The following is a 25672-nucleotide window of genomic DNA, read 5'->3' on the forward strand; positions in this document are numbered from 1 at the left end:
TCCAAAGTTTAATGAAACCACTTTTTAATCCTACTTTAGAAACTTCTGACCAGTTTTATGGAGCTTCCTTTATCTTTATAAAACTTAAAAAAAAATAGCTAATGATTTGTAATTATATATGCATATCTTTCCGGTACTCTGAAATATGATTTTGGGGGAAGTTCATTTCTAACTTATAGCTTCATGTTTCCTGACCTCTGATTTGCTCTGTATGATGTGTTCTTTAGCCTTTCCACTTTGAATATGATTCTTCTTGTAGGAAAAAGAAGTAAACAAAGTAGGGACTAAGGAGTACTCCTCGTCCATCTACACAAGGTCTAAGGGAATTCCAAGGGAATGATCTTTTGCATTTGCATTTATTTATAGCCCACTTTGCTCACCTCCTATCTCCATTCTCTCTCACTCAATATAAGCATTATGACCGCAGGAATTTTGCTTCATACTTTGCTGGACTCACAGCACCTGTATCAGTCCAAACACCAGCAGGAGCTGAAAAAATATTTGTTTAGCAAGTGAACTGTTTTAGACAGCCATGCTTTTAAAAAAGCATATATACAACTTTACACTAAACTCTCCCATTTCCTCTTTGTTGAGAAGAAATATTGGAATCTTTGTGCTTGTACTTCTGATAGTTTCATGTCATAACCTTTAAATACAAGTCTTCTCTTAATAACATATTTTAACTTTAAAAATTATGTAATCTTAACACAGCAACACCTTTTAGACCATTAAATAATTTTCGTAGTTTATTCTCAGTTAGTTTCAATCTATCTTAGTAGCCGATATGTGTCGAGTCTTTGGTCAAAGTTCTCCAGGGATTGTCAGTTTGACTTCTAACTCAGATAATAAATCATTTGGGCTGCTTGTCTTGTCACATACTCTCTGACAACTTACTGTGAGCCCGTTATTCAGCATTTTACTTGTGTTGGAAATATATTCATTGACTAAGACTTCCTAGCAAAAGAAAGTTCTATTTTACTCTTCAGTTGTAGCAGTGCTTTTCCCTTATGTCCATTTCTTTGCACATAGAAACAGGGGTAAGAATAGTATTTATTTAAGTCCTTATTTCATGGTTTGTTTCTTTACCCACATTCACACGGTCGAAACATGCTTTTTTTTTTTTTTTTGTAAATGTTATTCTCCACAAATAAGAACTATCTTAGTGTTGAGTAGCTGTTACTGATTTAATACTACAGGAATCTCTTGGTTGAATTAATAAGGAGAAAAAAAAAAGTCCCTGCAAGGATATATAAGAAACTTCAGAGACAATGGTTGATCAGTCAGCTGGAAATCAGTCAGCTGGAAAACATAGCCGAGAGAGACACTTTTTGCTATATACTTTTCTGTGCCTTTTTAAGAATTTTGTAAAAATATTACATATTCAAAAATTAAAAAGAAAAAGAAACCAAGAAATGGAATAGTTTAGAATGTCTTTGTCCAAGCACTTAAAAGGACATAACAATAAAAGAGCTAGGTTAGAAATACTGAGAGACTTGAGAGTCTTGTTAGCTGATAGAGGATAAATTTGAAGGTAAATCAACCATACATGGACTCAGGTTTAAAAAACACTCTCCCCATTTTCAATATAAGAAACATTGTCTTTACCTCTGTAGCATAGAACCAATTATTTTCAAGTTCTGTGAGTTTCTTTTTTTTTTTTTTTTTTTTTTTTTTTCCAGAGTATCCCTTGTGTTGAGCTCTTCCTCTTTGGTTCCCAGGATATCATCCCAGACATCCTCAGCATTTCCTCACACCTGCAGGGACCTTCCCTGCTCCCAGCTTTCATGCCCTTACCCACCATTCTCCACCTTACTTTTAGTCTGGGCACTCTTATCATGATTTCGTTCTGTCACCAGCTGATCAAACAGTATGGTGGTTCTTTGCTTCCTTTTACAAGAAACCAAACTCTAATTTATCTAAGCCATGCTTTGTCAACCTTAGCTCAATGGACATGTTAGACTGGATAATTCTTGGTTGTAGCAGCCTATCTTGTGCACTGTAGGGTGGTTAGCAGCAAAACTACCTTCTCTACCCACTACCCTCTCTACCCTCTACCCTGGTAGTACTGTCCAGTTATAACAGCCAAAAAAAGTCTCCAAACATTGCAAAATGTCCCTTGAGAAGCAAAATCATCCCTGGTTGAAAACCACTAATCTAAACACTATCCTGTCTATTAAACTCTCCCTGGCTTGTCTCTTTGCTTTTCTTTCTTTTTCCTTTTTCTTTTTTTTTAATAGAGAAAACAAGTAGGTATGCGAGCGGTGGAGAGGGAAGGTAGAGGGAGAAGGGGAGAGAGAATTCTAAGTAGGTTTCACGCTTAGTGTGTAGCCGGAGGCAGGGTTCAGGCTCACGACCCTGAGATCATGACCTGAGCTGAAATCAAGAGCTGAACATTTAACCACTGACCCACCCAGGTGCTCCTCTCTTTGCTTTTCTATCATTATGCTGTGTTCATTCTAAACTTGGTTTAAATGGTTCCTTTCTTCGCTTTGCCAAATTCTTTTCTCTTCCTTCCACATAGTTATAAATGCTATTCACCTTTTATTTTCTTCTGATTAAATGGTAGTACTGATTTCCTAAAAATATTCTATGGCCCTTACATATGAATTCAGTTCTTTCAGCAGCAGCAATGTATTAATGCATTTTAAAATAGTCCATTTTGCTTCACCAACTTCAATCTGTTTCTTTAGTTAATAATTCAAGCCAATGACTCAGTTTCTACCGTTATGCTTACTTTTTAAAAATACTAACTTTTTTCTTTGCCAGTGATTCTTAAATACATCAGTGAAATCTTTTGTTGGTTATCTGAATCACTTCAGAGCAATCAAAATGATTATTCACCAAAATATTTCTGACTGCTTTTATATATTATCCTACCTGCATTATAGTTTTTTGAAATTCGAATCAAGAGTCAGCTATAATTCTCTAGACTTTTCTCTAAAATTATTTCATATAGTTACAGTAGGATTCATGATATAGATTAAAATTTGATAGATGGATTAAAAATCCTGTATAACAGATACTTTCTCCTGGGATATAATTTTCATCTATGTTTAATTACTTACCTTTCTTATGGCTTTTTTCCTCTCCATTTTCAAATAAGTCCTAAGCAAACAATCAAAGTAAAATTCCTCTTGTCCCACCTTTTATCACCTCACCTGCCCTGCACCATCAACCTTAATTAAAAAGCAGTGTACTCTACATTACAAAATGCCTAGCCTAACATTCCCCACTTGCCACCAAAGCAGCACATCATACTGAAACTAATTTTACCATGCTAGCAAAGACCTCCTAATTGATAAATCTAGTGGTTTAAGATAAATTCTTCAAAAGAAGTTACATAATGAGGTATATGAATCACTACCCTTTTTTTTTCTTTTCTAACTGTATCAAATGTTGTTTTGCCTCCACTTGGCCAAGTTTGACAGAATATCTCATCTTGGCAATTATTTTAGGAACTTATCCTCCTCTTTTTCAACAGAACAGAATCCTGGAGCTGAAACAATTCAACAAGCTTAGAAAAGAGTCTTAGTTCTTCCACTGTGATTGACAGTTGTCATTAGTTATGCTATTTCTCATATTAAATATCTAATATTTCAGAGATAGAACTTCAAATCTCATATTCAGTTGATAAGAATCTGTCTCTGAACCATTACTGCTTTCTAGCCCCACTGTTGTTTTCCTAATGTAGGCCTTTTTCATTTCTTACAATATCAGAGTCTTTCTGCTAATATATTTGTACCTATTCTCTCTAAGCTATATTCTCTCATATAAAGTTACACTTAAAAAAATAAAAATTTGTTAGGGCAGGGCAAGATGGTGGAAGAGTAGGGTCCCCAAGTCACCTATCCCCACCAACTTACCTAGATGACTTTCAAATCATTCTGAAAAACCTATGAATTCCACCTGAGATTTAAAGAGAGAACAGCTGGAATGCTACAGAGAAAAGAGTGCACTTCTAACAAGGTAGGAAAACGGAAATAAATAAATAAATCCAAGGGGGTATGGGGAAAGCCCCCAGGACAGGAAAGCCCAGTCCCAGAGAAGCAAGAACTTTAAAAATCCACACCATAGGGATCCCTGGGTGGCGCAGTGTTTAGCGCCTGCCTTTGGCCCAGGGCGCGATCCTGAAGACCCAGGATCGAATCCCACGTCGGGCTCCCGGTGCATGGAGCCTGCTTCTCCCTCTGCCTGTGTCTCTGCCTCTCTCTCTCTCTCTGTGACTATCATAAATAAAAATTAAAAAAAAATCCACACCATATTCTTCCCGGAGGAAAAGGTGCTCGCAGGGAACTCTGGCAGGATCCCAGGAGGGCCAGTGGAGCCTCCAGGTTCTAGGGGTCACTAACAGAGGAAGTGTGTCCCTGGGGAGAGCGTGCCACACCCCCGCGGGCCGAGCTCGGTAAAGGGCTGGAGCACGTGCCCAGGGGATCCTGGGGGGAAGCTCAGGCGGCGGCTCCGAGTGGAGGGGGCTGCTCCCGGAAGAGCCATTCCAGCGGCACAGGCCCCGGAGTCCAGGATGCCGGGGGACACAGCCCAGGATCCTGTGCTCTCCCTGGACAGGCGGAGCCCGGAAGGGCACAGGACAGCGAGGACCCTCCTGCCACCTGGCGCCCCCAAGCTGTGCAGATCGGTGCCGCCGCCGCCGGAGAATTGAGGCCAGTGTGCACCGGGAGCTGTAGTAGTTACTGAGGAAGATGACGCCAGAGCTGGAGAGCTGGCCATAGCCAGGGGTATTGTTCCTCCTGCTGTCACCCTGTGCCTGGGATGGAGAGGGGCCACCAGGGAACAGAGGCCTCACGGGGTAAACAGCTCCCACTGAACCGTGCACTGGCATAGGTGCACAACCTGAGAATCAGCAGAGCAGGCCCCTCCCCCAGAAGACCAGCTGGAAGGACATGGAAAGAGCAAGTTCTTGACCGAGCAGTGCTGGAAAGCTCCAGGAGAAGTCAAGGGATTTACAATATATAAAAACAGAGGATACCCCACCTTGTTTTTTTGTTGTTTGTTTTTCCTTTTTTTTTTCTCTCTCTCTCTTTTGTTTCCTTCCTTTTCCAGTACAACTCATTTTAGCCATTCTGCAATGAGCAAAATGACTAGAAAGAAGAACTCCCCACAAAAGAAAGAATCAGAAATAGTACTCTCTCCCACAGAGTTACAGAATTTGGATTACAATTCAATGTCAGAAAACCAATTCAGAAGCACAAGCCTAAAGCTACTGGTGGCTCTGGATAAAAGCATAAAGGATTCAAGAGAGTTCATGACTGCAGAATTTAGATATCAGGCCGAAATTAAAAATCAACTAAATGAGATGCAATCCAAACTGGAGGTTCTAACGACAAGGGTTAATGAGGTAGAAGAAAGAGTGAGTGACATAGAAGACAAGTTGATGGCAAGGAAGGAAGCTGAGGAAAAAAGAGAAAAACATTAAAAGACCATGAGGAAAGGTTAATGGAAATAAATGACAGCCTCAGAAGGAAAAAATCTATGTCTAATTGGAGTTCCAGAGGATGCCAAGAGGACAGAGGATCAGAAAGTGTATTTGAACAAATCATAGTTGAGAACTTCCCTAACTTGGGGAGGGAAACAGGCATTCGGATCCAGGAGATAGAAAAGCCCCCCCCCAAAAAAAAAAAATCAATAAAAAACAATCAACACTTCAACATTTAATAGTGAAACTTGCAAATTCCAAAGATAAAGAGAAAACCCCTAAAGCAGCAAGAGACAAGAGATCCCTAACTTATATGGGGAGAAATATTAGATTAACAGCAGACCTCTCCACAAAGACCTGGCAGGCCAGAAAGGGCTGGCAGGATATATTCAGGATACTAAATGAGAAGAACATGGAGCCAAGAATCCAGCAAGGCTCTCATTCAGAATAGAAGGAGAGATAAAGAGCAGATAGGCAGAAACTGAAAGAATATGTGACCACCAAACCAGCTTTGCAAGAAATATTAAGGGGGTCTCTGTAAAAGAAGAGGAAGTCCAAATAAATAATCCACAAAAACAGGGACTGAATAGGTATTATGATGACACTAAATACATATCTTTTCAATAGTAACTCTGAATATGAATGGGCTTAATGATCCCATCAAAAGACGCAGGGTTTCAGACGGGATAAAAAAAGCAAGACCCATCTATTTGCTGTCTACAAGAGACTCATTTTAGACCTAAAGACACCTACAGCCTGAAAATGAAAGGTTGGAGAACAATTTACCATTCAAATGGTCCTCAAAAGAAAGCTGGGGTTGCAATCCTCATATCAGATAAATTGAAGTTTACCCCAAAAACTGTAGAAAGAGAAGAAGAGGGACACTATATCATACTTAAAGGATCTATCCAACAAGAGGACCTAACAATCATGAATATTTATGCCCCGAATGTGGGAGCTGCCAAGTATATCAATCAATTAATAACCAAAGTAAAGACATACTTAGACAATAATACACTAATACTGGGAGACTTCAACACGGTGCTTTCTGTAAATGACAGATATCTTAAGCATGACATCTCCAAAGAAACAAGAGCTTTAAATGATACACTGGATCAGATGGATTCACAGATATTTACAGAACTTTACATCCAAATGCAACTGAATACACATTCTTCTCAAGTGCACATGGAACTTTCTCCAAAATAGACCACATACTGGGTCACAAATCAGGTCTTAACCAATACCAAAAGACTGGGATTGTCCAGAACAATTTTCAGAACATAATGCTTTGAAACTAGAACTCAATCACAAGAAGAAATTTGGAAGAAATTCAAACATGTGGAGGTTAAAGAGCATCCTGCTAAAAGATGAAAGGGTCAACCAGGAAATTAGAGAGGAATTTAAAAGCTTCATGGAAACTAATGAGAATGAAGATACAACCGTTCAAAATCTTTGGAATACAGCAAAACAGTCCCAAGAGGGAAATACATCACAATACAAGCATTCCTCAAAAACTGGAAAAAATTCAAATATACAAGCTAACATTGCACCTAAAGGAACTGGAGAAAGAACAGCAAACAAAGTCTACACCCAGCAGAACAAGAGAGTTAATAAAGATTCAAGAAGAACTCAATGAAATAGAGACCAGAAAAACTGTGGAACAGATTAACAAAACCAGGAGTTGTTTCTTTGAAAGAATTAATGAGAAAGATAAACCATTAGCCAGCCTTATTAGAAAAAAGACTCTAATTAATAAAATCACGAATGAAAAAGGAGAGATCACAACCAATACGAAGGAAATACAAATGATTTTAAAAATATATTATGAGCAGCTATATGCCAATAAATTAGGCAATCTAAAAGAAATGGATGCATTTCTGGAAAACCACAAACTACCAAAACTGGAACAGGAAGAAATAGAAAAACTGAACAGGCCAATAACCAGAGAGGAAATTGAAGCAGTCATCAAAAACCTCCCAAGACACAAAAGTCCAGGGCAGATGGCTTCCCAGGGGAATTCTATCAAACGTTTGAAGAAGAAATAATACCTATTCTACTAAAGCCGTCTGAAAGATAGAAAGGGATGGAATACTTCCAAACTCATTCTATGAGGCCAGCATCACCTTAATTCCAAAACCAGACAAAGACCCCACCAAAAAGGAGAATTATAGATCAATATCCCTGATGAATATAGATGCAAAAATTCTCAACAAGATACTAGCCAATAGGATCCAACAGTACATTAAGATTATCCACCATGACCAAGTGGGTTGTATCCCTGGGATGCAAGGCTGGTTCAACACTCGTAAAGCAATCAATGTGTTAGATCATATCAACAAGAGAAAAGACAAGAACTATATGATCCTCTCAACAGATGCAGAGAAAGCATTTGACAAAATACAGCATCCATTCCTGATCAAAACTCTTCAGAGTATAGGGATAGAGGGAACATTCCTCAGCATCTTAAAAGCCCCCTATGAAAAGCCCACAGAAAATGTCATTCTTACTGGGGAAACACTGGGAGCCTTTCCCCTAAGATCAGGAACATGACAGGGAGGTCCACTCTCACCACTGCTATTCAACATAGTACTAGAAGTCCTGGCCTCAGCAATCAGGCAACAAAAGGAAATAAAAGGCCCTCAAATTGGCAAAGAAGAAGCCAAACTCTCCCTCTTCACAGATGACATGATACTGTACATAGAAAAGCCAAAGGACTCCACCCCAAGATTGCTAGAACTCATACAGCAATTTGGCAGTGTAGCAGGATACAAAATCAATGCCCAGAAATCAGTGGCATTTCTATACACTAACAATGAGACTGAAGAAAGAGAAATTAAGGAGTCAATCCCATTTACAATTGCATCCAAAAGCATAAGATACCTAGGAATAAACCTAATCAAAGAGGTAAAAGATCCCTACCCCAAAGACTACAGAACACTTCTGAATGAAATTGAGGAAGACACCAAGAGATGGAAAAATATTCCATGCTCATGGATTGGAAGAATTAACATTGTGAAAATGTCTATGTTACCCAGGGTAATTTACACATTTAATGTAATCCCTATCAAAATACCATGGACTTCCTTCAGAGAGTTGGAACAAATCATCTTAAGATTTGTGTGGAATCAGAAAAGATTCTGAATAGCCAGGAGAATATTGAAAAAGAAAACCAGAGCCGGGGGCATCACAGTGCCGGATTTCAGGTTGTACTACAAAGCTGTGATCATCAAGACAGTGTGGTACTGGCACGAAAACAGACACATAGATCAATGGAACAGAATAGAGAACCCAGAAAGGGGACCTCAACTCTGTTGTCAGCTAATATTCGACAAAGCAGGAAAGACTGTCCACTGGAAGAAGGACAGTCTCTTCAATAAATGATGCTGGTAAAATTGGACAGCCACGTGCAGAAGAATGAAACTAGACCATTTTCTTATACCATACAAAAAGATAAACTCAAAATGAATGAAAGATCTAAATGTGAGACAAGAATCCAGCAAAATCCTAGGGGAGAACACAGGCAACATCCAAGTTTTTGAACTTGGCCACAGCAACTTCTTGCAAGATACATCTATGAAGGGAAGGGAAACAAAAGCAAAAATGAATTATTAGGATTTCATCAAGATACAAAGCTTCTGCACAGCAAAAGAAACAGTCAACAAAACTAAAAGACAGCTTGCAGAATGGGAGAAGATATTTGCAAATGACGTATCAGATAAAGGGCTAGTATCAAAGATCTGTAAAGAACTTATTAAACTCAATAACAAAGAAACAAACAATCCAATCATGAAATGGGCAAAAGACATGAACAGACATTTCACCAAAGAAGACATAGACATGGCCAACAAGCACATGAGAAAATGCTCCACATCCCTTGCCATCAGGGAAATACAAATCAAACCACAATGAGATACCACCTCACACCAGTGAGAATGGTGAAAATTAACAAGACGGGAAACAACAAATGTTGGAGAGGATGTGGAGAGAGGGGAAGCCTCTTGCCCTGTGGTGGGAATGTGAACTGGTACAGCCACTCTGGAAAACTCTGTGGAGGTTCCTCAAAGAGTTAAAAATAGAGCCACCCTATGACTCAACAATTGCACTGCTGAGGATTTACCCCAAAGATTCAGATGCAGTGAAACACCAGGACACCTGCACCCCGATGTTTATAGCAGCAATGTCCACAAGAGCCAAACTGAGGAAGGAGCCTCGGTGTCCATTGAAAGATGAATGGATAAGGAAGATGTGGTCTATGTATACAATGGAATATTCCTCAGCCATTAATATATTTTTTTAATTTTTATTTATTTATGATAGTCACACAGAGAGAGAGAGAGAGGCAGAGACACAGGCAGAGGGAGAAGCAGGCTCCATGCACCGGAAGCCCGACGTGGGATTCGATCCCGGGTCTCCAGGATCGCGCCCTGGGCCAAAGGCAGGCGCTAAACCGCTGCGCCACCCAGGGATCCCTCGTCAGCCATTAGAAATGACAAATACCCACCATTTGCTTCTATGTGGATGGAACTGGATAGTATTACGCTGAGTGAAGTCAGTCAATCAGAGAAGGACAAACAGTATATGGTCTCATTCATATACTGTTTGGGGAATATAATAAATAGTGAAAGGGAATAAAGGGGAAGGAGAGAAAATGAGTGGGAAATACCGGTGAGGGTGACAGAACATGAGAGACTCCTAACTCTGGGAAATGAACAAGGGGTAGTGGAAGGGGAGGTGGGCGGGGGGTTGGGGTGACTGGGTGACAGGCACTGAGGAGGGCACTTGACCACTTGACGGGATGAGCACTGGGTGTTATGCTATATGTTTGCAAATCGAACTCCAATAAAACAAAATAAAAAAAATAAAAATAAAAATGTGGATCATTATTATTAATAATGTAAATTGAACTGTTCCCTTACTATTTTTTTAAATCTCATATTTCAGGCTTCGAATGCCCTCTAGGGGCACCTGGGTGGCTCAGTCAGTTAAGTGTCTGCCTTTGGCTCAGGTCATGATTCCAGGGTTCTGGGATCGAGTCCCACATTGGGCTCCCAGCTCCACTGCGAGTCTGCTTCTTCCTCTCCCTCTGCACCCCCACTCATGAATACATAAATAAAATCTTTTAAAAACTAAAAAAAAATAAAAAGCCCTCCTAGGACTTGTCTTTGATCTCCTTTGTATAAATATCAGTCAGGAATATGGTGCACTCCTGTTTCCAAGTGCACTAGGGACCATGGCCAATGATACATCTGATTTTATGTCCAGAGACTCTAGAAGGTGTGAGAACAGGCTGCTAAAACTACAGTGACAAAGTCTGTGAGGGCATTGACAGAATGCCTATTGATTTTAATTTAGACAGATTCCAAAGCCTTTTGCAGGAGCAGGCCCCATTTAAAGTGCTCTGACTCATAAGTAGCAACATCAGTGGGATTAAACAAAATTTATAAATGAGGAATATGTGGCCTCCAGAGCTATAAAGGACTAAAAGATGGTGTTTTTGTATGTCTTTAATGAGTATGGGAACCATACTCTTTGGAGGAGCTGTCATCAATGCAATGTCATATCTGTATTCCTGAAGAAAGATGGATGTAGTTAAGATCTTGTCTATCAAGACTGTGTGTGATGACGTGGCTGCTTAGGTACTCAGTGCTAGTCTAATAATAGTACAATGTGTTCCTTCAGAGATGAAGGTGACAGTGACTAAGAAGCTGTTGAAAAGCGCTGAACAGAACTTAGCAGTCAAATCTATAATACTAACATATTTACCATTTGTTGCTTAGACAAGGTTAGTAATTTTGGGGTGATTTTTGTTTTTAAGTAGGCTCCATGTTGGCCCTTGAACTCATGATCCTGAGATCAAGACCTGAACTAAGAGTCAGATGCTTAACTGACTGAGCCACCCAGGCATACTGGGGTTAGCAATTTTAAAAATACTAGGTATTGGGTTTGGGGCCTTAATGAATGGGACCACAGCCTCCAGGTCTTAGTAATCCACTGTGAGGCACTACTTATTTTTTTTTTTTAGATTTAAGAACAGGTGGAATTGGGCTGTCCAATGCAAAAGTAGTGGAGTTAACGACTTGTTAATTAATGAGGTCATATATGAGAGGTCTTGATCCCAGGAAAGTGATCTTCAAGAGGCCCATCCTCCTACTGCCCTAGTCCCTGGGATTTAGCCAGTGAACACTGCTTGTGTTGAATATTTCCACAGAGAGATGTAGCAACCTCCACCGGCAGACAGAGATGAAGGTACCAAGGCTAAAGTGAAGCTCAAGTTCCTGTTCAAGCTGCTCTTGGGTTGCTTTGGAACCAATTAGTAAACCAAGAGCAGACCCCCAAGAGGCTATTCAAGAGTGATTATGGCCATACTCTCCTGCTCACTGTGTCAACTGTTTTGTAAGACTAGGATTCTTCTAATGGTGAGACACAGCACACTGACTCTTGAATAGATGAAAGGCAGAACTCAAAAGAGAAGGCTGCCAGCCTCGTCCTGCAGGGGGTTACATGGGTAACAGTAAACCGCAGCAGTAGAGGAATGCTCTCCTATCACAAATGAGGTGGGGTTAGCTGGATTTTTCTGTGGATTGGCTCACTTAAATAATTTCAGAGGCTGCAGGGCATTGGGGCTGCTGCGTCTGATACTTGGTCCTGGGGCAATTAGAGGGCATTTAGTGGACCAGAGTATGAACTCCGGTAAGGGAGGTGGTTCGTATAGACTTTAATAAGCTGTTTAGGAAGGAGAAGTGATTGGCCTATAGCCAGGGTCTCAAAACTGGGTGGAGACAGCACTGGGAAAACAAGACAAAACCAAACAACACTGTATTTATTATACCTGTAACAAAGGTAGGTTACTGGGCCTTTCTTCAGACCTCTTAAGTTGACTTTCTCCGGCAGGAGTTGGAGAATCTGTGAAGGTAACTTACTGTTTGGTTTCTAATTGCTCAAGTTGGGCTCTGGCGTTAGGCTGTTGTAGTTAATAAGCTACATCTTCCAGCTGTAATCCCTGGACTCATTACTCATTTAGGTCCCAACTTTCTCACTGTAAAATGAATACAACAGTTGAATTGAACAGTAAATGGAATGATGTATGTAAAATAGAGTATTTGCTACATATCCTAAGTGCTTATATTAACCTTAAAGATCTGTGAATTTTAAAAATTCTTTGAAAAAAGAAGAGACTCATAAACATTCAATATTTTAAACAATTCATTTAAAAGATTTGTAATAGTTGCTCCTGATTTAAAGAAATACATAACATGGATCAAATCCAGTATATTTCTCAAAAATTTTTAATATTAGGAGTTACTGATCAGAGTAGTCATGACAAAATGCTCTTCCACCATTCTGGTTCATTTGATTTGAAATAATTCATCTTTAAATTTTGGAGCACTCATACCTTCCAGAAGTCTTTAAGAGTCTGTTGACAGTACATGTTTTGTAGCCAAAAAAAAAAAAAAAAAAAAAAAAAAAGCTGTTTTAAAAGCCTTTAATCTTTGTTCCATCAGGAAAGAATTGATTACTACTTGCTTTACAACTTCAGAAGTTGGAAAGATCCTATTGGCATTTTCCAGATCTATTTTCTCCCTTTCACCTTTTAGCCACAATGAAAGCAAAATTGTCCAGTAATGTGATGTTAGTAGTCTGCAAGAAAATTTGAAATGGCCTTTTTCCATTTATAAGAAAGTTATATTCCCTTCTCAAAGATAAAACCTCTCTGACCATTGAAGGCGCACTGCTGTTTTTCAGAATTAATCTAAAATGATGATAAGACATATATTTTTTGTTCTTTAGCCATGGGTTTAGCAGACTTCCACCAATCTTGGTAACTTTAAATATTTTTAATTTATTAGGATATAACTGTTAATACAAATAATTATAATCTTAATGCCCTTCTTTTGCAAGCACTCTCACTGAATAAAAAGAAAGCTACAAGTCTTCCTATTTAATAGGCTAAAGATTTTTGTTTTTTTATTTTTCATTTATTTTATTTTATTTTATTTTTTTTTTTTTTTTTTTTTTTTTTTTATTTTTCTTTTTTTTTTTTTTATTTTTCATTTATTTTAAATATTTTATTTATTTATTTGAAAGAGAAATTGAGAGAGAGAGATAGAGTGCATAAGCTGTAGTAGAGGGAGAAGCAGGTTCCCTGCTGAGCAGGAAGCCCAACATGGGGCTTGATCCCAGGACCCTGGGATCATGACCTGAGTTGAAAGCAGATGCTTAACTGACTGAGCCAGCCAGGACCCCCTATTTTTATTTTTTAAAGATTTATTTACTTATTTATTTATCAAGCAGGAGGGGCAGAAGGAGAGGGAGAATGAAATTCAAGCAGACTCCATGCTGAGCCCAATTCTGAGATCATGACCTCAGCTGAAACCAAAAGTCTGACACTCAACTGACTGCACCATCAAGGCGCCCCTAAATTAAAGATTTTTAAATAAGAAATTCTTTATATCTGTTATAAAAAACAAAGTACTGTCTATCTAGTTATTTTACTCAGAGAAATTATAAAACTGGGTAACATTTGACATATTAAATATTTACTGACTTCAAATAATTGATTAATGTCAAGAGAAACCCTTTTAACAACGTTTAGTGAACATTTACTTTCTTGTTGATCATAGTCTATATAAATTAAAACCTTCACAGAACACCTACTTTTAAAGAACACAAGTATCTTTTTCATTTCTTAACAAGTAAAGATCCCTGTACTTTATTCTACCAAACTGCTATCATGGATCATATTTACTATTTTTTGTTGTCGTTAACTATGAAATGCTTAATGTATTCAGCACAGTGCCTAGAGCATGCCTTGTGTTCAGAGAACATGTTTGCTGTACGGTTTACATTTTTCATTCTAGGTGTTGATTATCATTTATCACTATCTAATCCCTTTAGGTGTCTACATCATGCTTATCAATAATCATAATCAGAATATCACCATACAACTAGCATTTGTTTTGTGCTCCCTATGTACCAAGCCAAGAACACAGTTGCTTTGCCTAGCTATTATTTCTTTTATTCTCCAGAACACTCCTAGATAAAATTAATAACATCATGTTTTTACCAGAGAGAAGGGTGAGAAATTAGATTAAATAGCTTGTCCAGGGCCACAAAATTCTTCAGTGGAACAAAAATGTAAACCTCAACCCCTTTAATACTAATGTCCTTTCCCTCAACTGTCAGCCAAATGGCTTTCATCTGTGGAGAAAGCATCTTCTCCAGGAGCCTACCTCCAAGAATTAACATTTGCTGCTTTTGTTTTGCTTTTGCTATTGAAAGCATCTCTATCCTTTCTCACCTGTGATTTGAGTGAGCATAGCTTACTGGTACTGTCAGGTAGAAATATACAGCGTGCCATGTGTTATTTCAAATGTTTTAGTAGCCACATTAAAAAGAAACTGGAGCCCTGTTTGCAGCAGGGTGCCTGGGTGGCTAAGTCAATCAAGTGTCTGACACTTGATTCCAGCTCAGGTCATGATCTCAGGCTCAGGAGATTAAGACCTGCATCAGGCTTCTCACTGGATGTCGATCCTGCTTAGTTATCTCTCTCCCTCTGCCCCTCTTCCCCATGGGCACTCATGTTCTCTCTCTCTCTCTCAAATAAATAAAAATATCTTTAAAAAATTACAATTGTGTTTAATAATAATCCATTAATTTCCATAAAGAAACTTTCAACGAGTATTTTACTATAAAATCTATTACTGGAGATAGGAAATCTTCTAAATAAATGCTAACTAATTACTGAGGCTAAAAATCAGTATGGCATCTTGAAGCAAGAGATGTAAAAGCTCACCATATTCTTAAACATTAAACAAACATTAAAACATTAAACAAAGTTAGCCACATTGGAACCCATGGTATCATTGTCATTGGGGGTTATAACTAGGGTACCATTGGCTTTTTCAACATTTGTTTGATTAGCTTTAGAAATGACTTCATATACAGTTAGCACAACACAGTCCATATTGGGGTAAATGTGTTAGAAGGGAGTTTTTTTCAGGGAAGGTTTTATGTGGAGAGTAGCAGTTTGATAATTTATATGCCAGTAATATTATAAAAACATCTTAAATATTTTTAAAAGTAAAGAAACTTCCGATGGTTTCACCATCTTTAGCTTATCCTTCTGCTATGGGGCACTTGTTAACCCCATCCAAATGCCAGTGCCAACATACTTCACTTTTAAAGCTTTTAAGAAATGCTGCATGGAATTTTCTGTATTTCAATTACCAAAGACTGCTTTAATATCACAAAGTGTTCTAAATGGAATTAATTATTATGATATGGTTGTGACTAATTATAACTGAATTACATTGAATGTAATTACCACATTATGTTTATTTTCTATGCCAACTTGCATGTTTTCCATAACCCTTGCCTCCTTCTTTAATCTGTAAAAGTCAGTAATCAATTATTTGTCCCTCTGTGGCCTAAGTAAAAGTGAAACATGCAAGTAGAGCTAATGAATTTTCAAAATATTAAAAGGAAAATATATTTTCCCTTCTTTAATGTAGAGAATAGAAAAGATAATTTTTTTGAAGATTTTATTTATTTGAGAGAGAAAGCGAGTGTCAGAGCATGGGCAGATGGGGAGGGGCAGAGGGACAGAGAAAAACAGACTCCCCACTGAGCAGGGAGCTGCAGGCTGATCCCAGGACTCCAGGATCATGCCCCTGTCGGTGGCGGCAGATGCTTAACCGACTGAGCCACCCAGGCATTCCAAAAGGGAACTCTTTTTTTTTTTTTTTTTTAATTTTATTTATTTATGATAGTCACAGAGAGAGAGAGAGAGGAGGCGCAGAGACAGGCAGAGGGAGAAGCAGGCTCCATGCACCGGGAGCCCGATGTGGGATTCGATCCCGGGTCTCCAGGATCGCGCCCTGGGCCAAAGGCAGGCGCCAAACCGCTGCGCCACCCAGGGATCCCAAAAGGGAACTCTTTAAAAGTAAAAGCATATGACAATTATCCTTTATACTTTATGGCACTCACTCTCTGGTTTTTTGGAGTTCCTTAACTTTTCCTTGCTTCTACTTGTCCCACGAGTTGTTGTTGTTGTTGTTTTTTAAGATTTTATTTATTTATTCATGAAAGATACACAGGGAGAGGCAGAGACATAGGAAGAGGGAGGAGAAGCAGGTTCCATGCAGGGACCCCGATGTGGGACTCGATCCTGGGACCCGGGGGATCACGCCCTGAGCCAAAGGCAGACGCTCAACCTCTGAGTCACCCAGGCGTCCGTGTCCTATGGGTTTGTATGTGAAATTAAAACAACATATATAAAATGCTCACACATTTCTAATAACACAAGCATGTCTCAAATAGGTTTCTCTTTCTTCGTAATTGTCATGGTAATTATAATAAAATTTCCCTATTTGTTTAGATCAGGTTCAGTGGTATGCTATATCTGCCTTGTGAGAGCCAATTGTTAAATTTTCATGAGTTTTGTGAGACTGTTGTTAAACTTAGCCATTATTAAAAATTATACTTTTTAAACTTACAATTAAATTACATTAAATATAAATGTAATAGACACCAAAAAGATCTCTCTAATTATTTTACTATATTTTATAGTATCTATGCTCTTGAAGTTAAATATGCAAGGTCTACTGCAGCTATATGGTAAAAACTCAATATAATGGTGTGCTACTGCCTGTCCTTTCCCAACTGTGCATTCAGTGACATTATATTCATAGCTTGAAAGTGGCCACAGGATAGTATTTGTAGCACAGAAGTTAGCAAATCCACAAAGGAAGGCTTTCCCCTACTCCAAAGAATCATTTGTTAAAATTTTTACTTGGGACAGGAAATACACAAAATATTCTTGGGGCATTTTGTAGTGTCAGAGAGTAAGGTAGTACTAAAAAAGAAAAAAAAAAGAGAAAAACAAAGTGAAAAAGAAACAAAGAGAAAGAAAATCCATAATGAAAGAGCTATGTAAAAGTGATACAGGTACTGATTAAAAGAGCTTCATAAGGCCAAAGCTGGAACAATTTGAGTGAGGAAATAAATAAGGTAGTGACACTACCTTATTTATTATAATACACTCATAATACACTCATATCCAAGAGACCATACTCATACAAATAATTGAATAAATAAACCACTGGAGGAGAACAGAACAAAACTCACCTGCTGAAGATTTCCAAATAACTTATGTAGGCACTCCACCCTCAAGGAGGTGAAATGGAATTCCCCACTCCTTAACTATTGACTTCATGTGGTAACTTCCTTCCAATGAGGGCAGTCTTAAAAGGGGAAGAAAGAATAGTTTTAGAGTAACCTGACGAATACTATCTTAGGTGGTCAATGTCGACATCATCAGGTAAATGATATTGACAATATGTACCCTTGATATGACATGAGGAAAATAACACTTTACTTCCATGATCTTCCTCCCAAATCCAATAATCCCAGTCTAATCAGGAGGAAATTTAAGACAAGTCACATTGAAGGACATTCCACAGAATATCCAACCAGTACTGCTTGTAACTGGCAAGATCATCAAAACCAAGAAAGTGTGAGAAACTGCCACACCATGAGGAGCCTAGGATGACACAGTGACTAAATGTAAAGCAATATCCTGGGTGGGATTCTGGAGCAGGGAAAGAATATTAGGTTAAAACTAAGAACATCCATATAAAGAATGAATTGTAGTTAATAACAATGTATCGATAATGATTCACTAATTGAACAAAGGCACCATATTAATGGAAAATATTAATGGAGGAAACTGAGTATATGATATATAGGAACTTTATACTATCTGCATTTTCTGAAAATCTAAAATCATTCTAAAATAAAATTTTTATTAAAAAAGGAAACATTTATTAACATACAACTAATCTATCTACTGGCAGATAGGTATTACTGATCCTGCCATTAACTAGGTTTTGTACTAGTTAGCACCTAGTGAAGTTCTACCCAGTGCTAATAGGTAACTCTAGACAGACGTCAAGTTATTTTTTTGATATGCCACTAGATCCTGGCATATCTCTCAAGTATCTCATGCTGGGAGGACAAAAGAAACCTTGATGAACCAAGCAGTAATCCATAATTTCTCTTAAATACATTGTACATCTCTATCACATAGTCTGAACTCTTATCACATCACTGTAAGCCTTGAATATGTAAGCCCAGGATGGCAAACAAATTCTAGTACATCTATTTAAATATACAGGTTAATAATATTCCCTGCTTTTGACCCACTTTTTGCTCAGTATGGCAGGAATAGAGTTCTAATGCAAGGGTAGAGACTCTAAACCTTCAGGGTTAGATTGCTAAATGAGTGCAATGATGGGAGGGAAAGACGTAGGACGCAGCAGAGTCTTTCATTAAGGTGGAGATCTTCTGCTCAACCTCAAAGCATTCAAGTTAGATATTTGTTGAAATGATTTTGTAGGCCATGCAAAATTGTTCTCAATTTTGGGAGGAACCTCTGCTCTTCTAAATGGTCAATCATATCCCAAAGGAATTTTTTGTCTGTCTTGAGTGAAATTGTTATGTTTTATCATGTTCATAGTCTTTATAGAAATGTAGATCTTGGGATCCCTGGGTGGCTCAATGGTTTAGTGCCTGCCTTCAGCCTGGGGCGTGATCCTGTAGTTCCAGGATCGAGTCCCACATTGGGCTCCCTTTGTGGAGCCTGCTTCTCCCTCTGCCGGTCTCTGCCTCTCTCTCTCTCTCTCTCTCTCTGTCTCTCACGAATAAATAAATAAAATCTAAAAAAAAAAAAAAAAAGAAAAGAAAAGAAAGAAGTAGATCTTGAGAAATGTTGTTACATACTAGTGAATTTCTCCCATTTAAAAATCAAGTTTGTTTAACGTAATATCTTGATAAGCACATTTTACACCAACTGGCAAAGAAGAAATAAGCCACTTTCTAGTATCTTTGTCAAAGTCTATTTCTAACATATATATATTTGTAAACATTCGTTACTAAAATTTAAGATATTTTCAGCTTCATGTTTGTGGATAGTTTTTCTGTTTTGTTTTGTTTTAGTTCGGTGTTCTTTTGAGACTATACCTTTAAATAATACACTGATAAGAGTTTCTTTGCCAGAAAGCCTTAAAAGTAATGCATTTCACTACTTCTTTAATGCCCAAGCACATACCTATTATTTTTCTCCCATATCAGTCCTATTGAAAATAGTCAAGGGCAACGGGTGAGCTAAATATAAATCATTGTTGAGAAAGACTAGTTTAAGACTTCCAACTAACTTAATACAAAAATATTCACAGAATAAGAAAATACATTGGGTAGATTCCTTTGGGCTAAAACAATATTCATTGTTATAGGAGCTACAGAGGATATACAGAAATAATCATGTAAATCTCATGTAAAAATAAAGCCCTGTTAATACTTATATTAGGCAAGATTGTTTGTGTTTTGGGGTCTAATGCTAAAAAACGTTTTTTTCCTCACCTCCAGGCAATATCTTTTAAATTTCTTAGCAATTTGAGACAGGCTTGTGATGCTCTAGAAAGCTTTAGATCACCAGTGACTAAAACCAGTAGATATGATGCAATTCTTACCTGACTTAGCTCACAGCAGTATTTGATAATATTGGGGTTTTGTTTGTTTTTGCTTTTGTTTTTTTACTTTTTTCTTTCTTAAAATGTTCGAATCCTAAGCTGTCACTTGTAACTTGCCTCCTACCTCTCTGGCTCTGTCACCATTAAGTTTTATGGCTCTTTCCTTTCTTGTCCCTCTCTCAATCCTGTTCTTAAAAGCTCTCTTCTGCTCTCTGCCTCCACATAGTTGGATGACTACATCTATTTTCTAAGGCTCTCCAATAAAAATGTATTTGGAACCGATTTGGGTTTCTGGTGACCAATGGATTTAAGAGTTAAAGTATTCTGAATTGAACTAGCAATGCAACTATTAGTAACAAATATTCCCTCAAAATGATATATATTGGACATTTGATAGTAAGTATCCAACTTAAAAATCAATAATTTATTGGGAAGACATCCTTTAAATATATGGATGACATGGCTTTTCTTTGTATAGATATAAAATCTGAGATGCTTCATTCTCGCAGATAACTGGATGGAATAGTAGAAATTTTATTAGTTCAAAGTCACTCATTATTTGAACTCCTGAGATATATGACAATAACCACATTGCGTTATATCATAAAAAATTACTTCAAAGATTTGTGGTTGACAGTTTGATTAGACTTCCTTCAATTTTGTTGTTGAATGCCCAAAATAAAAATCACCTGACCTGAAAAATAGTTATTATTTTGTCATTACCAGTCATTTAATTTTTTAGTTTCTTGAAGGTTAACCAAAAAAATTTTTACCGAAACTTATTCAATGATAATTTTGTTATGCTTTCATCAGAAGGCACATTGTTTATGCTTTGCCACTGGAAAGAACAGATTGTACATAGTAGGACTTTTTTCCCTTTATGAACAAAGGGCTGTACATTCAGGCCAAATTTTAGTATTCTGGATTATCTAGAGGAACCTTTTGAAGGCAAGCCACATGGGCCAGTGATATGAACATTTAAGGATTATTATACATTTAGCCAGATTTTTTCATGGCTGAAAACCATTACACTTAAAAAACTGTTTTTGTTAAAACAGTTTTGTTAAACTAAAACATTATGTCAGCATTCAAGAAGGAGGAATTAATCTTAATGAAATAAAACAAATTTTCTAACATTAAGGACATTATGTCTTAAATTGAATTTTGGGAACATTTTTTGTCCTACAAGTAAGTGTACAAAGACTATTACATTTTTCAAAATGAAATTTAGTCTAATTTGTTGAAATTAGCAACCAAAAAAGAGAAGGCATTGACCAGCTGGTATGTAAGGGCTCCAAAACCCTGTAAGTGACTTAATATATATGTTATTTAAAGTAAAATCCAAAACACTCAGATTAAGCTAATCTATATTTAAATATGCATTTAGTTCTAATGACTATAGAAGCAGAGGAGTGTTTGATAAGTAACAATGAGCAGGAAACTTTCATTTGAATGAAAAATGAGAATGGATTTATAGCTTCCAATAAATTTCTTGGCAAACTTTAGTGGCACTATATCTTAAATGAGTCTGAATAAATGTTCACATATATTTCAAACATTAACTAGCCTCTTTTATAAGTCTTTTATTTGAAAAGTAACATTGATCTGTTGGAAATAAAAGTAGGATTATTAACTTTTTCATGTTTAATATTACGCAAAATATGTAAGACCCTGATATGTGAGAGGTCTCCCCAAGCATTTTCTTAATGAGAATGGAGAGAAGACCTGCTTCTCAGAGACTGGGTATTTATTCCCTGCTTTATATCAATCTTAGAAAATCTCATTGTAAGATAGATGGGCAAGGCACAGAACATTGCCATGGGTTTGTCACCAGGAAAAAATAATGTTCTGCTGGGTTGCATATTTCTTACAAATTCTTTCCCTTGATAGCGATATGTTTTTAGAAAATCTAATATGAAAAGCAGCATGATTTTTATGTAATAATTGTCATTATTCCCTCTGCCCCACTGCACAATACATTGAAATGTAAAACATCCCAGCACAGATTCTAATGCCTCAATTCTCCATCCACCTTCATGAAGTCTTAAAAAAAGGGTGCTTTCTTAAGCACATTAGTTTTATGAAAACAAATTTAGGAAATTGAGGATTTAAAAATAAATCTGTTAATATTTACCTGTGCTCATATGCTTTCAAAGTCTAGATATTCTGCCCCAGTACACAAATCAGGTTTGCAAACCACTGTTTGAGCTGAAATACATTACTTGTGGTTTATGAACATGGCCATCTCTTTCCCATGGTTGTACAAAATACAAACCGTTCTCTCAGCTTTAAAAACCAATCACTCACCCTTTTAGCTGACATTTCTTTTCTGTGTGGAAACAGTCTCTTACTCTGGAACAATAGGACTGGGAATGTTAGTCAATTTCTCTTTCCTCAGTGTTCTCAATATTCTTTGACATAAATTTATATGTGGTTACCATACTATACTATAATCATTTGTGTATGTCTCTAAATTAGGTTCTGGACCCAATTCCACTGTGTGTGTGTGTGTGTGTGTGTGTGTGTGTGGAAGAGGCAGTGGCAGAGTGGGGTGGGGTGGGGTGGGATTGGGGGCTTCCCTCATGCACTACCAAGCAATTCTCTGGACTAGCTGAGTGCCCTAAAATTCAACTCAACTATGTACCCAGAGATAGTATCAGAATCCAAAGATTGAAGGCTCAGTTCCACAAGACTATCTCTATACCTCACTTCAGATGCCAGTTGCAAGCCCAGGTTGTCACCTGCTTCTGACCAACAGCTCTAAATCAGAGGTTCCCACAACCCCCTCCATGGGTTCAAATGATTTGCTAAAGCAGCTCACGGAACTCAGAGAAGCATTTTACTTACTGGATTACTAGCCTATCACAAAAAGGACATAATTCAGGAACAGATGAAAGAGATGCATAAGACAAGATACATGGGAGGGGGCGTGCTGGAGCTTGTGTGCCCTCTCCTGGTATCTCCACATGTTCACCAACCTGGAAGCTTCTAAACCTAGTTCTTTTGGATTTTTATGGAGCCTTCATTACATAGGCAAGATTGATGAAATCATTTGCCTTTGATAATTGATCTGACCTCTAGCCTTCACCCTTTCTCAGAGGTTGTTAGGGAGAGGGGGAGGATTGAAAGTTCTAAACCTCTGATCACACATCTAGCTCCACTGGCAACCAGCTTTCATCCTTAGGTTCAGGCCAAGTGTCTCGTTAATATAACAAAAGACACTTTTGTTGCTCTCTTCACTTAGGAAATTCCAAGGGTTTTAGGAGCTCTGAGCCAGGAGCCCTGGGTGATGACCAAATATATATTTCTTACTATAAATCACAATATCACAGTCACTTTCCTTCATTAGATATAGAAAATTTTTATTAGGGAGGCTGAATAAAATATTTCTGTCCCCAGTGCACAATGCCTGTCTTAATATTGATGTTCAATAGATCAATAGAGACGCATGAATAGTCATGACCACTAGCATAGCATAACTGTGGCATATGTCATGACCATATGCTATATAGTCATGACCACTATAGCATAGCCCCTATGATTAGTTAAATTGCTCATCAATAAAATAATCTCTTGCAAAGTATTCTAAAGTATGGCTACCCAATTTTTGACCAAAAGTATTCAGGTACAATTATGTTGCTACTTCTTGTGAAATTTCAATTTCACTTGATGGCTGTCTTTATTTAGAACCTAAGCATGCCTGAACTTCAACAAGGTGTCTGAGTTCTCCTATCTAGAGAAACAAAGTGTACAGGCTGGTGCTTTTTCGTGGCACTTGTATTTTCTTATGTCCCTTTTAAAAAATAATTATTTTAGGTTAAACCTTATTTCAAATATTCCAAATATGACATGGTTATCAAACACTTGGATTTTGGACAACTACTTCTATGTGTTTTTTCAAATATCCCTTTTGAAATATGATATAGGAATTGAAAATGTTACTTTAGAGGAAATGATCAGCCTAAAGCCTATTGGTTACATGGCCTCCATAATGTTGAGTTAATAATTCTATTATAAAGCCAAATGACAAATATTGAACTACTGTTACTTATTGCCTAAAACGCTATCACATTTTAACTGTATCATCTGTACCTATTCTTATAACCTTTAGATTAAAAGGTTAGTGCCTTTTTAAAACCAAACCCTCCTTTGATCCACAAGGCCTAATAACTGTTGATTGATTTTCTCTTCCTGTAGTTTTGCTCACTGTAGAATGCCATATAATTGGAATTACATAGGATTTACCCCATTGAGTCTGACTTCTTTCTTAGCAAAATACATTTGAAATTCATCCTGTATTAGTAGTTTATATCTTCCTGTTTTTGAATGGCATTCCATTGTTAATTTATGAATTTGCTAGCCAACTAGTAACTTAAAAAAAAAAAAAGTAACTAGTAACTTTTCCAACTTTTGGTGATTATGAATACAGCTGTTATAAGCATCCACACATAGATGTTTCTGTGAACATAAATTTTACTGTGTTTGGATAAATCCCTGGGAGTAGGATTGATAGCTTCTGTGAGTAGATATTCAATTTTACAAGAAATGTCAAGGTGTTTTCCATTTGTCATTCCCATCAGTAATGTTTGAGAATTCCAGTCATTGATTTGGAAAATTCTAGTTGTACAACAGCTTCATGAGCACTTGGTATTGCTATGTTTTAATTTTACTATTTTTATTATAATCATTCCAATGTGTAAATAGTGACATCTTACAATTTTCAGTTGTTTTTTTTTTAAGATTTTAGTTTTAGGGCAGCTCGGGTGGCTCAGCAGTTTAGCACCACCTTTGGCCCAGAGCCTGATCCTGGAGACCTAGAATCGAGTCCCATGTCGGGCTCCCTGCATGGAGACCACTTCTCCCTCTGCCTGTGTCTCTTGCCTCTCTCTCTCTCTCCTCTCTGTGTTTCTCATGAATAAATAAATAAAATCTAAAATATATATATATTTTTAGATAATCTCTATACCCAATGTGGGGCTCAAACCCACAACCCCAAGATCAAGAGCCACATTTGGCTGAGCCATCCAGACAGCAAAATTTAGGTCTATAGTATATAGATAGATGTTCATATGTTTTTGCATATGAATGTCCAATATCTAGCACCATATGTAAAAACTATTTTTATCCATTGAATTGCTTTGGTCAAAACTGGCCTTTGTCAAAAATAAATTCCACATACATAGGGGATTTATTTTGGGCTCATTATTCTGCTAAATTTATCTGTATATTCATTCTTTTGCCAATATCATAATATCTTGATTAGTATAACTTTAGGGTAAGTACTGAAAAGTGTTAGTATTATTCCTCCATCTTTGCTCTTTATCAAAATTCTTTTGGCTATTTTAGACAGTTTGCTTTTTCATATAAATTTTAGTATATAGTTTCCAACTTCTGCAAAAAATTTTTTGCTGGGATTTTTTTGTCGTTGTGATTGCTTTACATCATTTTGAGGAGAAATTATGGTATTAAGTGTTCTATATATGAACACAGTATATATCACATATTTAGGTCTCCTTTGCTTTCTTAACATCAGTGTTTTGCAATGGATAGCATATGCATTTTACTAAGAATTTACTAGATTAATGTTGAAGTATTTAATATTTTTGTTATTATAAAAAGCATTTTCCCCCATTTCTAGTTGTTCATTGCTAGTACATAAAAATACAGTTGATTTTGTATATTGGCTTTACATTTTACTACCCTGCTAAAA

At 37.3% G+C, this 25672-nt stretch overlaps 1 long non-coding RNA gene across 1 annotated transcript in view; it reads right to left on the reverse strand.

Moving 5' to 3' along the window:
- Nucleotides 1-380: 380 nt before the first annotated feature.
- The window catches only part of LOC111097928, a 30852-nt gene continuing 5560 nt past the window's right edge, over nucleotides 381-25672 (reverse strand). The window contains exons 2-4 of the long non-coding RNA XR_005366367.1: nucleotides 17561-17676; nucleotides 12355-12470; nucleotides 381-489 (exon numbers count right to left, since the gene is read on the reverse strand). This is a non-coding gene — a long non-coding RNA (uncharacterized LOC111097928). The remainder of the gene's footprint in view (nucleotides 490-12354; nucleotides 12471-17560; nucleotides 17677-25672) is intronic.

This window comes from Canis lupus, chromosome 11 (assembly GCF_011100685.1).
Source record: "Canis lupus familiaris isolate Mischka breed German Shepherd chromosome 11, alternate assembly UU_Cfam_GSD_1.0, whole genome shotgun sequence".
Taxonomy (NCBI): Eukaryota; Metazoa; Chordata; class Mammalia; order Carnivora; family Canidae; genus Canis; species Canis lupus.